Here is a 13,511-nt window from a genome sequence, read left to right as displayed (position 1 = left end):
CGTTTATGTTTACATGTTTACGTGAGATCTTGGGCGCAAAACGAAATATTAAAAGATTTTGGAGCAAGATTTTCTATTCTTTTATTGAATTAACCTCTTCCCTTTGATTTAAGAAATGACATTGACTTTAGTAATACATAGTTATATTTTAATAATTAATCTTAGTCCATTAATAAGATTAAAAAGTTATATATAATTTAAGATTGGCCAACATTACGTAAAATTATTTTTATTATTTTTTTGAGTGCGTGACATACTTACACATCAGGGTTATACTGGGTTGTAGAATGCACCTCTTGACACAATGAATACAATTTTTTTATAATTTGTCATTTTAATATAAAAACTATGCATTTTGTTCCAAAATATAATTCTACTTACAACATTTATCATTGGAAATATTTTTTAAGGTTTTTTTAGTGTCTAATATTATAATAATCGTATATTTCATTTTGTTTTAAATATTAAAAAAATAATATATTAGAATATTAGAAAGATATATACTTCTAAATTTTTCCTCTATTAAATTTTAAACAATCAAATTTTCTCTATCGTATCAAATTCATTAATTTTATTAAATAATCAAATTCATATTCAATTTAAATTTAAAATTTGATAACTATAAAATTTAGAATTAGAATTTGGTAACCATAGCCTAAATTAACGGACTTAATTGTATTTTCACTACTTTTGAAAATTTACAAAGCTTGACTTAGTTTTTAAACTCGTTACTTCAATGAAATTCTATTCAAATCAATAAGATGAGAACGCACATTAAGAAAAGTTCATTTATGCTTTAACCTGGACTCATACACATTAAGAAAAGTTCATTGCAACTTTCAAAAGTGGTTCTTAATCTATTTATCATTAGCATGGTACTGGACTCGTACTTTAAGAAAAAGTGTATTGCAATTTTTAAAAGTGGTTCTTAATATGATATAATTAGTTTATTGCAATTTTCACGGTGGTTCTTAATCTAATGAGGGTAGTCATAAGTTTTTAGAAATGGTGTTTTCATTAATCGCAAAAATAGATGGTATCACGATCTTGTTTGAAGGTCGGCCTTAAATTTATTTATTTGTCTCCTATCTGACTTTTTCTCAATCCACTTGTTTCATCTTGTTTGAAGGTGGGCCTTAAATTTATTTATTTTTCTCCTCCGACTTTTCATCCACTTGTTTCGTCTTGTTTGAAGGTGGGCCTTAAATTTATTTATTTTTCTCCTCTGACTTTACATCAATCTACTTGTTTCGTCTTAGAGAAACAGTTTATTGCGATTTTCAATGGTGGTCCTCTGTTTAATTATCTCACTAAGAGGGCTTTATTCCACGTACAAAAGAGGAGGACGATCTCTTTGGTGATGGCAATGAATATTAAGAGATGGCAATGAATATTAAGTAGAATTATTTTTTAAGGTTGGGTTAGTATAAATACAGTATTAAATATAATTTTTGAGAAGAGAAACTAATTTTATAGCTTAGTATGATGTGTAAGGGTGTTTGTCTATCATCACAGCTAAAATTTTATTATATCAACCAAAAAAAATTTATATATATATATATAACATTTAAATAATATCTGATCATAAAAATAAAAAATTACATGTGAAAAAAATAAATCTCTCAACTCATATTAAATTCGTATTTAAAAGCAATCTATATTAATACATAAAATATCTTGGTCTTTATATTTTAATGAGAAATTTTGAGTTATTTATAAATACTCCATCTTATATATTTAATGAGAAATTTTAGGTTATTTATAAATACCCCATCTTATACGGAGTGGTGGATTGGGCAAAGCGAAGGGCAACATGTAGCTTAGATTTCGAGCCACTGTTGGTGGTGGTCTTATGATTTTTTTCTTATGAGTGGAAATTAATATGCCATAAATATTTTATTTTATGATTAAGATTGATGTGCCCTGGATTGATAACAAGATAAAAAACAAATAAATCCCACATGCATAAACTTACATTATTATATGTTCAAGACTTTTATGATTGAGATTGATGTGCTATCTGAATTGTTAACAAGATAACAATGAATAAATCCCACATCCATAAACTTATATAATTCATGCATAAACTTACATTATTGTATTTTCAAGACTTTTGTGATTGAGATTGATGTGCTATCTAAATTGATAACAGGATACATAAATTTATATAATTGCATTTTCAAGACTTTCAAGATTGAGATTGATGTGCCACCTGAATTGATAACAAAATAACAATGAATAAATTCCACATGCATATACTTAGATAATTGTATTTTCAAGACTTTTATAACAAAATAAAAATAAATCCCACATGCATATACTTATGTTGGTGTTTCCAACTAATAAACAGGACGATACGTATGTTTTAATATTAGGGGACCATTAATTCCAAAGTATATGGTATCATGCACTTGCTAAAGGTGGGCCTTAAATTGACTTATTGGTGTTTTCCAACTAATAAACAGGATGATAGGTATGTTTTAATATTAGGGGACCGTTAATGCCAAAATATATGGTATCATGCGCTTGCTTAAGGGGGCCTTAAATTGACTTATTCTTCTCCTCTGACCTGTGCAATTTTCATGGTGGGGTTTTGTTGAATTATCTTTTTATTTGTTCTACTCGTTAGTTAACGGAAGGGTTAGTATTAAACATAATTTAAATTATGTTTAATATTATTTTAAGAGTAATATTTATATGAAAGTTTTGACGTATGTATTTGGGGTTTAAAAATGGAATATTTTAGTTTCATTGTACATTGTATTTTATGAAACTGTTAAAATGAATTTTAATAAAATTAAAGATACCATGGAAAATGGAATGGTCAATTCTCAAAACTTTAAAGGATAGTATTTTTTGTTTGTTAAGAATTATTGTGAAACAACATTTCTAATAATTTTATTAGAAAATAAACATTTTCTTTGGTTTTAGAAGAAACTAAATCTTTTGAAAAACTTAACAAGGTTAGTGGTATAACTTTGCCTTAGAGCATGACATGGTGCAATTTTAATGTAAGAAGGAAGGTTAGGAAGACTCTTTGCTTTTGAAAAAATCTATTTAAAGTAAAGAATTTACTCAAACCCATTTATAAAAAAAAAAAAATTGACCATATTACATTTAGTTAATATTCAAAATTTATTTTCATACAAATGAGATTTATAAATGTTGAATATAAAGCACTCAAAACTTTTTTTGAGATTTTAATTCCTCTCTTAATCCCAAGGAATCATTATTTAATAAAACATAAAATCCCAAATAAAATTATGTTGTCCATTTATTATTCGTTGCAGTAGCAAGGTAATAACGCATTCAGAAGGCATTGATCTTGAAATTAAATCTAAATTGACCAAAAATTAAACAACACAAAATTTTAATTTGTTTTTTTTTAAAATCTAATTTTTCTAAGTTTTGATTATCTAAATTGGTTAAATTGTTTGGGTTCTTATTTTGTAATGATAATATGGGTGTGGTTGGTACGTTGACAAATTAACTAGTTTCTCGGCATTCTTCTTCCTTATGTGCAGTGTCGTTCTGCGTTTGATGTAAGGGATGCACATGGGAGGGTGGTTTGAAAACAATTTAAACACATTATCTGTCCAATCAAATGGGGTGCAGAGTCACGTTGGTCAATTTTGATTTGATTCGATGGCAACATATAGACTACACAATAGAGATTTCATGACAAAGGTAGAATCATAAAAGGGTCACAAATTAATTGTGGGAGTGTTTGATATAAATAGATTTAACATTATCAATTTTTTTAAATATTTTAAATATTGAAATTACGATTTAAAAAAAATTGCCAAATTGAAATTTCAAATATTTTTCAAACCAACTAAGCCACATAAGTCATTGTTTCAATAATATTAAACACGACATTGCCAATATAAATTAACATGGCCAGAAGTGTGTACCCACGTTGCAATTAAAATTAGTTTCCACAATTATTTTATTAATTTTGTAATAAAATTAGTTTCGAGAGTACCCTTCATTAATTATGATGTAATGAACAAATATGTAACGCCTACATAAGGGAATAGTGTATTATTGATTATAGATATTAAATTAATAATGTAATGAGCAAATATGTAACTCCTAAATAAAGGAATAGTGTAACAAACCCACACATGCAAAGATACCTATTTTCTGTATCCTGACTCACAGAGGAGAGCTCGCAATATATGTGGGGGTTGGTGGAGATTGTAGACAGTAAAGCCAAAACCATTCTCTTCATAATAATGCTCATGGATTACAGTTGGCAAAACATGTTCTTTATCTATACGATATCGTGGATATTCACTTTGTGGAAATTATTTTTTCCTAGAGTAGAACTACATGATATACAATTTTTCTACTTCATTGTTAAGCCATTCAGGAATTGAAAGGATGTATATATAATTTTTTGAGTTTTTTTAATTTATTGTATATGTTTTGAATTTTGATAAATTCTTATTTTTGATAAAATCTGATTTTTCATGTCACAATGGCAGCAACATTATAGGCAGTAGATAAAATTAGAGACACTCAATAATATATTCTATTCATTTGAATAAGGGAATTACACACATATTTATACAATCAATAGTCTCAAGATAGGAATGCTATCTTAGACGCACAGTAGTGTGGTTGAGAGATTCTCTCAACCACACACTAAACTAGGAGAAACTATATTCTAGCTTATTCCTATTATGTAGGAACAAACTCCTCAAATAGAAAAATACAACCATAGACAAGTAGGAATTAATTATTTCCAACTCCCCCCCTTAATGACTACTTGTCATGATAGTCAAATCCACCACCATCAGGCAAATTGCATGTACAAAACCTCCAAAAGCACAATCTGCCGCCCTCGGACAGATCCACAACTTCTCTGATCCCACGGATCCCCTTGAAGGTGAATTGGCGCGATCCTGAACGAAAAAACCCGCGCCCATTGGCACGATTAATGGCCTAACTGACGCGCCAGTTGGCCTTCCTGGTGCTGCTGTCAGCACGAAAAACACACCAATCCCCTTCTACTCAGAAAAAATCATCTAAGTTTGAGCCAGGTGTTCTGCAGTCCACCTGCTCCTACGAGCACAAAGCTCTCGTGTACACACAGCCACAAAGGCACTTCAAGCCACACAGGCAATTCCGCCACACAGGCAAGCTAGCTTCAAAAGGCACTTCAGCCTCAAAGACCATATAGATGGTTTCTGGCTCACCATCAACCATTCAGCCACAAAGGCAAGCTGGCCACAAAGGCACTTCAGTCACAAAGACTATATAGATGGTTTCTGGCTCACCACCAACCCTCACTTTCAAGTGATAAAAGATGGTTTCAGGCTGACCATAAACCATTACAAAGTGGTTTTAAGATCACCACGAACTTTCAGATGCCTTTAAAAATCTTACATCTGATTCCACATTTTGGAGTTTCTGGGTACATACAATGACTATTACAATAACATGCTAGGGAGTCTATTCCGCAAACCATACTAACTCAAATAAACATCTATTTTATTGTCCACCATAAATGTTGTCACTGCTGCTTTTGCTTTGCCTCATCTGTTCATTGTTCACATCTTGGGCATCTTTGTCAAATAAATTCTTGGAACTTCCATGAACCTGTCATTTGTTAGAATAGCCAATTCTAACAAAATAACTTCATATTGAAGTGGCTAATTTCAATATGTATATCAATTTAAATTCCAAAAAATACTTCACCAAAAAAAACATTTACCCAAGTATGCACAAACAACCATGCTTTTTCTTTCAAATCTACCACAAAGTTGTTCTCTTCCTTGAATGAAGAATGCAAAATACCCATAGAAGAATGTTTCTGCCATGAATTCAAACACGAACTTGATCCATGCAGCCGAACCCAATCTCCAGCAGCAAAGCCTAGAGAAACTCTCTCTAAATTAGAAGCATGTATCCTTAACGGGTCATGCAAACCATGTACCCTCACAAGTGCATACATATCACTATCTATTCCAACTACTGTTCCCTCCACAACACTCATATTCTCTGGCTTGTTCAAAATTGGAACTTTTCTTGACCGCACATAATCCCCAACTTGAAGCTGATCCTCTGGCAACCAGGCAATTCTCCTTCACATGATCCCTGAGATCCTTCTCCTTCACGCGATCCCTGAGATCCTTCACGCGGCCTCCGAGCAAGTCGCCTGCTCTCCGGCAGTGAATCCACGTTCACGCAACAACTATTTTCCACCACTGGATTTCGGCTGAAACGCGCCACTAGTTGACCAGCTGCTTACCACGCCTCCAGGCAAGCAATTTCAGCAAGAAATTTCGGCCTCCAGCAAGAAATTTCTGCCTCCAGCACGTCTGCTTCAACGGCCTCAAGAAATTTCGCTTCCTGCTCAGTGTGTGGATCTGCTTCAACGGCCTCCACGCCAGAGCTGGCCTCGATCAAGCAATTTTTGCAAAAGCTCACGACGCAGCCTTTGAGATTTCAGGACGTAGCCTTCACACTCATCCTCAACCATCTCAGAACTTCTTGAAGTTGGGAAAGTGTCGAATTCCTCGTCGAGTTCATCAGGGCAGAAGCAGCTATTAGAGATCTGTTGTGCCAACCAAGTGTTAGACACCCATTATTCTCCTCAACCCTATATCCTTTTCCACCTGAGAAGAGACTGAGCAACATGTTGGCCTGCTTGAAAGCACTGGATCCCAAAGGAATAGGCCAGAAGCCAGCGTTTCTCAAGCGAACGCTCCAATTCAAGAGAGGTTCGTGCCTTTCCACCCGTTCTGATCGCTTACAATGTTGCAAATTTCTCGACCCAGATAGACTTCCGACATCACCTGCTCTTCGCTCTGGGCCTGCAACCCCTGCGCCTCCAGGGAATCAAAAACTGTGCAATAATAGTGCAGTGCCTCTGTGAATCGATCCAAGAAAATTCACTGCAACAGCCTCGAGCTCAGGCCGGGCGTCGAGCATCCATGGTTTGATGTCGGCGAGGCTTGTGGCAACATAGCCACGGAAGGAGAATTTTACATTGACGGACTCTGCAAATTGGTGGAGCCTCGTGCCGACCTCCTGCAAGGCATCGGTTCCGTCGGGTTGGGGTGGGCCGATTCCGGTTAGCCTGAAAGCCGGTGGCCCGCCGGGGTGAAGAGCCAGTGCCTGTATCAAGGCCGGCCATTGGATCCCCTGTTTCAGATTGAAGTCTATGACATGAACCTGTTGGTGCCCAGAGAAGGCATCCAGAATGGCCTGGTTGGCTATGAAGTGCGCGAATTTGAGATAAGGGCAGGTTTGGTAGAAATGAAATTACCGCGCTGCACCGCTTCTGCGCAGGCCATCAGCGTGTGCACGAGACGGACTCCGGATTCGTGCGGGTCTGCCCCCATTACTACCACGGTTCGCTCCGAAAGCTGCGGGTCGCAGACACGGTAACGCTTTTGCTCTCTTCCTGTAACATCCTCTTCCAGATGGTCTAGCCCGGATTGGACTTCAAGCGAGCAGCTGGATTATCAAACCCATTCCCGTCGCCCACATCAGAAGCCATAGCACTATCAATCTGTGTTTCCACCATCAAGGCCTTCGAACCAGGTAAATGGTTATCACGATTGTTGGGCTCTGATACCAAGATAAAATTAGAGACACTACCACACTTCTCCTTGTTTCGCCATGATCGATCCTGAAACAGTTTTAGGATTTCCCTTAGATTTAAGAATAGCACAGCCAGCCATCCCGAGTCTCGCATAAGTTTCAGATTTTCCAACTAGAATGTAGGCGAGAAATAATTGGTAAAATTGGCATGGCAATATACGAAGCGCCACGGTTCGAGCCCCCAGACTGATGTTCCACGTCTTCGATACATCTTCTACCAGAACGAGATCAGAGTCCAAATAAATGACTCTTTCCACACAAGGCTCCAGCATGCCCGCCAAATAGTTGCGAGCATAATTTAGAGGCTGTTCCAGAGCCTGCTAGATTCAGCAGTCTCGTCTCCATTCCAGACACCAGAAAATGAAAGAAGACGTTTTTCAGACAAGAAGCGCGTTGAAGAACAGAGTGCACGAGCAGTCATACAAATCCACCGTGCAGATCCACTGATCCACGACACCATTGTCCAAAAACCACTGGTCCGCCACACCACTGATTCGGATCCATCGATGCTCTCGCTGCTTCACCATAGGCAGATTTAATCCACTCCTTCGCTCGGTCTCCAGCAGTCTCCAGGCATACTCAAACGATCCACCAACCCACTCCTGAGCAGGCACTCTCGACCTTTCTGCTCCAGATCCAAATATTACAGTGGTTCTTGTCCTCAACAGTTGCACAAGTGTTGATGAACAACAATGATTCAGCCATCCATCTGCGGCCTTCGGGCCTCGCAGCTACTCGACGGCTACTATGCGACCACGATTTAAAAAAACGCTCAGATCAGATCAACGCAGTTGCCACCACGATTCGAGCTCAACCGATATGCTGCCTCCTGATCGGATCTCTCTCCCGACTGGCAGACACACCACGGTTGTAGGTCACCAGATCCACGGCAACGTTTCACAGCTCCTCTTCAGGTGATCCATTTCAGTCTCTGCAACTCCTCCATAGGTCCCGCAACAGATATGCCATGCGCACGGATGATGGACAAACTTAAAAAAATAAAATAAAGCAATACACTTTTTATTTTCCCTCAGCCCAGGAGAGGCCAAGCCCAGGAGGGGCCAGGCCCTCACAGGCTCTGATACCAAGATAAAATTAGAGACACTCAATAATATATTCTATTCATTTGAATAAGGGAATTACACACATATTTATACAATCAATAGTCTCAAGATAGGAATGCTATCTTAGACGTACAGTAGTGTGGTTGAGAGATTCTCTCAACCACACACTAAACTAGGAGAAACTATATTCTAGCTTATTCCTATTATGTAGGAACAAACTCCTCAAATAGAAAAATACAACCGTAGACAAGTAGGAATTAATTATTTCCAACTGCAGTTAGGGTTTGCTTGTGTTATGCTTATTGATTAATTTTCCTCAACAGATTGTTCGATAACTTTTAAGAAATTGGTGATAGTAAATCTACATACAAATTTTAAATTTAGATTTCTGTGCCACTAATTACGTCTAACGAAAACAATTTAACTGAATATTCTTTAATGTGCAATTTCTAGTTAAGTTGTATTCTTAGATTCATGACAAGGAGACATGTTTGATTTTTTTAGATGTCTAAATATCCAACCTTGTTCTCCACTTTTCATCATTAGTATTTTAACTGATTTTTTTAGATGTCTAAATATCCAACCTTGTTCTCTGCTTTTCATCATTAGTATTTTAACTGAATATTCTTTAATGTGCAATTTCTAGTTAAGTTGTATTCTTAAATTTAGGGTTACGAGACATGTTTGATTTTTTTAGATGTCTAAATATCCAACCTTATTCTCCGCTTTTCATCATTAGTATTTTTTTAAATAGCATTTTGTTTTAAAAGCAACATTGATTCCAAAAATAATGTAATTATAGGTGAAATGGGCACTTTGTATCTATAAAATTATCAATGTGACTTGCTACTACTTTAAAATGTGTAAAAGTCTGCATCCAAAACATTTATTTGTGAATATTTAGATAATTTTTTTGCTTAAAAAGTTAAATGGGATATTGATATGAATTTTTAAGTAAATCTTTTTGTCTAAAAAAAAGCTAATTAAATGGAATATGGATTCCTATTAGAGTGAGTTTGATATGATTTTGAGTTCAATGTTACTCATATATATAGAGGCAATTATATATCATTTATCATTGACAATATTTTTTAAGGTTTTTTTTAGTGTCTAATATTATAATCGTGTATTTCATTTTGTTTTAAATATTAAAAAAATAATATATTAGAATATTAGAAAGATATATACTTCTAAATTTTTCCGTTATTAAATTTTAAACAATCGTATCAAATTCATATTCAATTTAAAATTTTATTAAATAATCAAATTTTCCTTATCGTATCAAATTCATATTCAATTTAAAATTAAAATTTGATGACCATGAAATTTAAAATTAGAATTTGATAACCATAGCCTAAATTAACTGAGTTAATTGTATTTTCACTACTTTTGAAAATTTACAAAGCTTGACTTAGTTTTTAAACTCGTTACTTCAATGAAAGTCTATTCAAATCAATAAGATGAGAACGCCTATGCTTTAACCTGGACTCGTACACATTAAGAAAAGTTCATTTATGCTTTAACCTGGACTCATACACATTAAGAAAAGTTCATTGCAACTTTCAAAAGTGGTTCTTAATCTATTTATCATTAGCATGGTACTGGACTCGTACTTTAAGAAAAAGTTTATTGCAATTTTTAAAAGTGGTTCTTAACAGAATATAATTAGTTTATTGCAATTTTCACGGTGGTTCTTAATCTAATGACGGTAGTCATAAGTTTTTAGGAATGGTGTTTTCATTAATCCCAAAATAGATGGTATCACGATCTTGTTTGAAGGTCGGCCTTAAATTTATTTATTTTTCTCCTCTGACTTTTCATCAATCTACTTGTTTCGTCTTTGAGGAACAGTTTATTGCCATTTTCAATGGTGGGCCTCTATTTAATTATCTCACTAAGAGGGCTTTATTCCACGTACAAAAGAGGAGGACGCGTATTTAGTCTTTGAGGAACAGTTTATTGCAATTTTCAATGGTGGGCCTCTATTTAATTATCTCACTGAGAGGGCTTTATTCCACGTACAAAAGAGGAGGACGCGTATTGCTCTCCTTGGCAATGGCAATGAATATCAAGTAGAATTATTTTTGAAGGTTGGGTTAATATAAGGATAGTATTAAATATAATTTTTGAGAAGAGATGTTAATTTTATTATAGTTTAGTATGATGTGTAAGGGTGTTTTTCCGTCATCACAGCTGAAATTTTATTATATCAACTAAAAAAAATTATACACAACATTTAAATGATATCTGATCATAAAAATAAAAAATTACACGTGAAAAAAATAAATCTCTCAACTCATTCTAAATTCGTATTTAAAATAAATCTATATTAATACATAAAATATCTTAATCTTTATATTTTAATGAGAAATTTTGAATTATTTACAAAAATCCCATCTTATACATTTTAATGAGAAATTTTGGGTTATTTATAAATACCCCATCTTATACGGAGTGGTGGATTGGGCAAAGTGAAAGGCAACATATAGCTTAGATTTCGAGGCACTGATGTTGGTGGTGGACTCATGATTTTTTTCTTATGAGTGGAAATTAATATGCCTTAAATATTTTGTTCTTTTAAGATTGAGATTGATGTGCCCTAAATTGATAACAAGAAATCCCACATGCATAAACTTACATTATTGTATGTTCAAGACTTTTATGATTGAGATTGATATCGATGTGCCACCTGAATTGATAACACGATTAAAATGAATAAATCCCATATGCATAAACTTATATAATTGTATTTTCAAGACTTTTATAATTGAGATTGATGTGCCACCTGAACTGATAACCCACATGCATATGCTTTCAGAGTTGTTTGTATTGCGACTCTTGGGAGATGGCTGGAGCTAACGGGCATACTATAGGGCATTAAATGCCCCTCTACATGCGCCCCCGTTAGCTATTTAACACGCGCGGGCATACTATAGGGCATTAAATGCCCCGCTACATGCGCCCCCGTTAGCTATTTAACACGCGTGCGTGGGGGGATCGATAAATAAAAAATGCGTGGGGTGATCGATAAATAAAAAATAAGCCACTCACGTGTTAAATAGCTAACGGGAAGTGCATGTAGCGAGGCATTTAATGCCCTATAGTATACCTGTTAGCTATTGACTTGGGAGATCGATGTTACATTGGTATGGATGGTGATTCATAATATAAATATTGTACAGTCATAAGTTTGAGAAATGGTGTTTTACAGCTAATAAACAAGACGACGCGTACAGGAGCATTAATTATTGTAAAGTCAGAAGTTTTAGAAATGGTGCTTTCCAACTAATAAACGGGACGATACGTATGTTTTAATATTAGGAGCGTTAATTGTTGTAAAGTCAGAAGTTTTAGAAATGGTGTTTTCCAACTAACAAACAGGACGATACGTATGTTTTAATACCAGGGGACCGTTAATTCCAAAATATATGGTATCATGTGCTTGCTTAAGGTGGGCCTTAAATTGACTTATTCTTCTCCTCTTACCTGTGCAATTTTCATGGTGGGGTTTTATTGAATTATATTTTTATTTCTTCAAATGGTGGGGTTTTGTTGAATTATATTTTTATTTGTTCTACTTATATGTTAGTTTTTGTGTTTTGTTATAGTAGGTTTCTCTGAAAAAGTTTTTATGTATGTAATTGGGGTTTAAAAATAGAATATTTTAGTTTTATTGTAGGTTGTATTTCATGAAACTGTCTAAATGAATTTTAATAAAAACTAAAGATACCATGGAAAATGGAATGGCTAATTCTCAAAACTTTAAAGGATATTATCTTTTATTTGTGAAGAATTATTGTCAAACAATACCTCTAATAATTTTATTAAAAAATAAATTTTTTCTTGGGTTTTAGAAGAAACTAAAGATTTTGAAAATTTTAAAAAAGTTACTGGTACAATTATGCCTTAGAACATGACATTGGTACAATTTTAATGTGAGAAGGAAGGCTAGGAAGACCCTTTGCCTTTGAAAAAATCGACTTATGAGAAAAGCAAGGCTAGGAAGACCCTTTGCCTTTGAAAAAATCAACTTAAAGTAAATTACTCCAAGTAAATAATCAATAATAATTATTTATTTAAAAAGATGAACTCTTAGCTGAATAAAAATAGTTTTAAAACATATAAAAATAATTCTAAAACATACTCTAGACCTAATTATTATTATTATTTACAAATATTTAAATTCAAAATAATAATTATAATTAGGCCGATAGGCCTTCCTTTGAAAGGGACCTTTCGTCGTCCTACTCATTCTGACGCTGACACTTGGCGAACTGACAATTAGCTTCGTCTTCGTTCAGGTTTGATGCACATCTGACACTTGGCGGAGTGGGCAGGAAACGACTTAGGGTTTTTACGACACCATTACCCGCATATCGGCCTCAGGGGCGGAGGTATTCACGACACCATTACCTGCATATCGGCCTCAGGGGCGGAGGTATTCATGGATGCCGCCTCACTGACTGAGCGTTGGCATAGCTGGACGTTGCGCCCGCGCCCGGCGGAACAAAAAACACCGCGTTCAACGACAAGTTTCAATTCCACTCACTGCTGCAATAATGTCTGCAGTTTTTAATGTGTTATCTGTCCAGGTTTTGCTGTCTTATCTGTTCTGTTATTCACTGCGTTGTTTTCAGGTTCAGAAATTGTTCGCCCAGGTTCCCAGTTTCTCAGAGATCTGTTATTCGACTGTTTTCTTAGTGTTCTCTGGCAGGGACAGAGCTGTTTCCAGATTCACAACAATTGTTCGCCCAGGTTCTCAGAATTCTTCCGTTCACGTTGCAGGTTAGTGCTCTCAAGCGCAAATGTTGTGCCTGTGTTTTCTTAGTG

General features: G+C 34.9%; 1 pseudogene; it reads right to left on the bottom strand.

Moving 5' to 3' along the window:
• Nucleotides 1–6,018: 6,018 nt before the first annotated feature.
• LOC149146586 (DELLA protein 2-like) lies at nt 6,019–8,121 on the bottom strand (annotated as a pseudogene).
• Between the last annotated feature and the right edge of the window lie 5,390 nt (nt 8,122–13,511).

The sequence above is a fragment of the Pinus tabuliformis genome, chromosome X, assembly GCF_031772625.1.
Source record: "Pinus tabuliformis cultivar Carrire ecotype Pingquan chromosome X, CPIR1, whole genome shotgun sequence".
In the NCBI taxonomy this organism is placed as follows: Eukaryota; Viridiplantae; Streptophyta; class Pinopsida; order Pinales; family Pinaceae; genus Pinus; species Pinus tabuliformis.
Note: the sequence above shows the minus strand (reverse complement) of the source record. Positions and strands in the feature narration are given on the sequence as shown.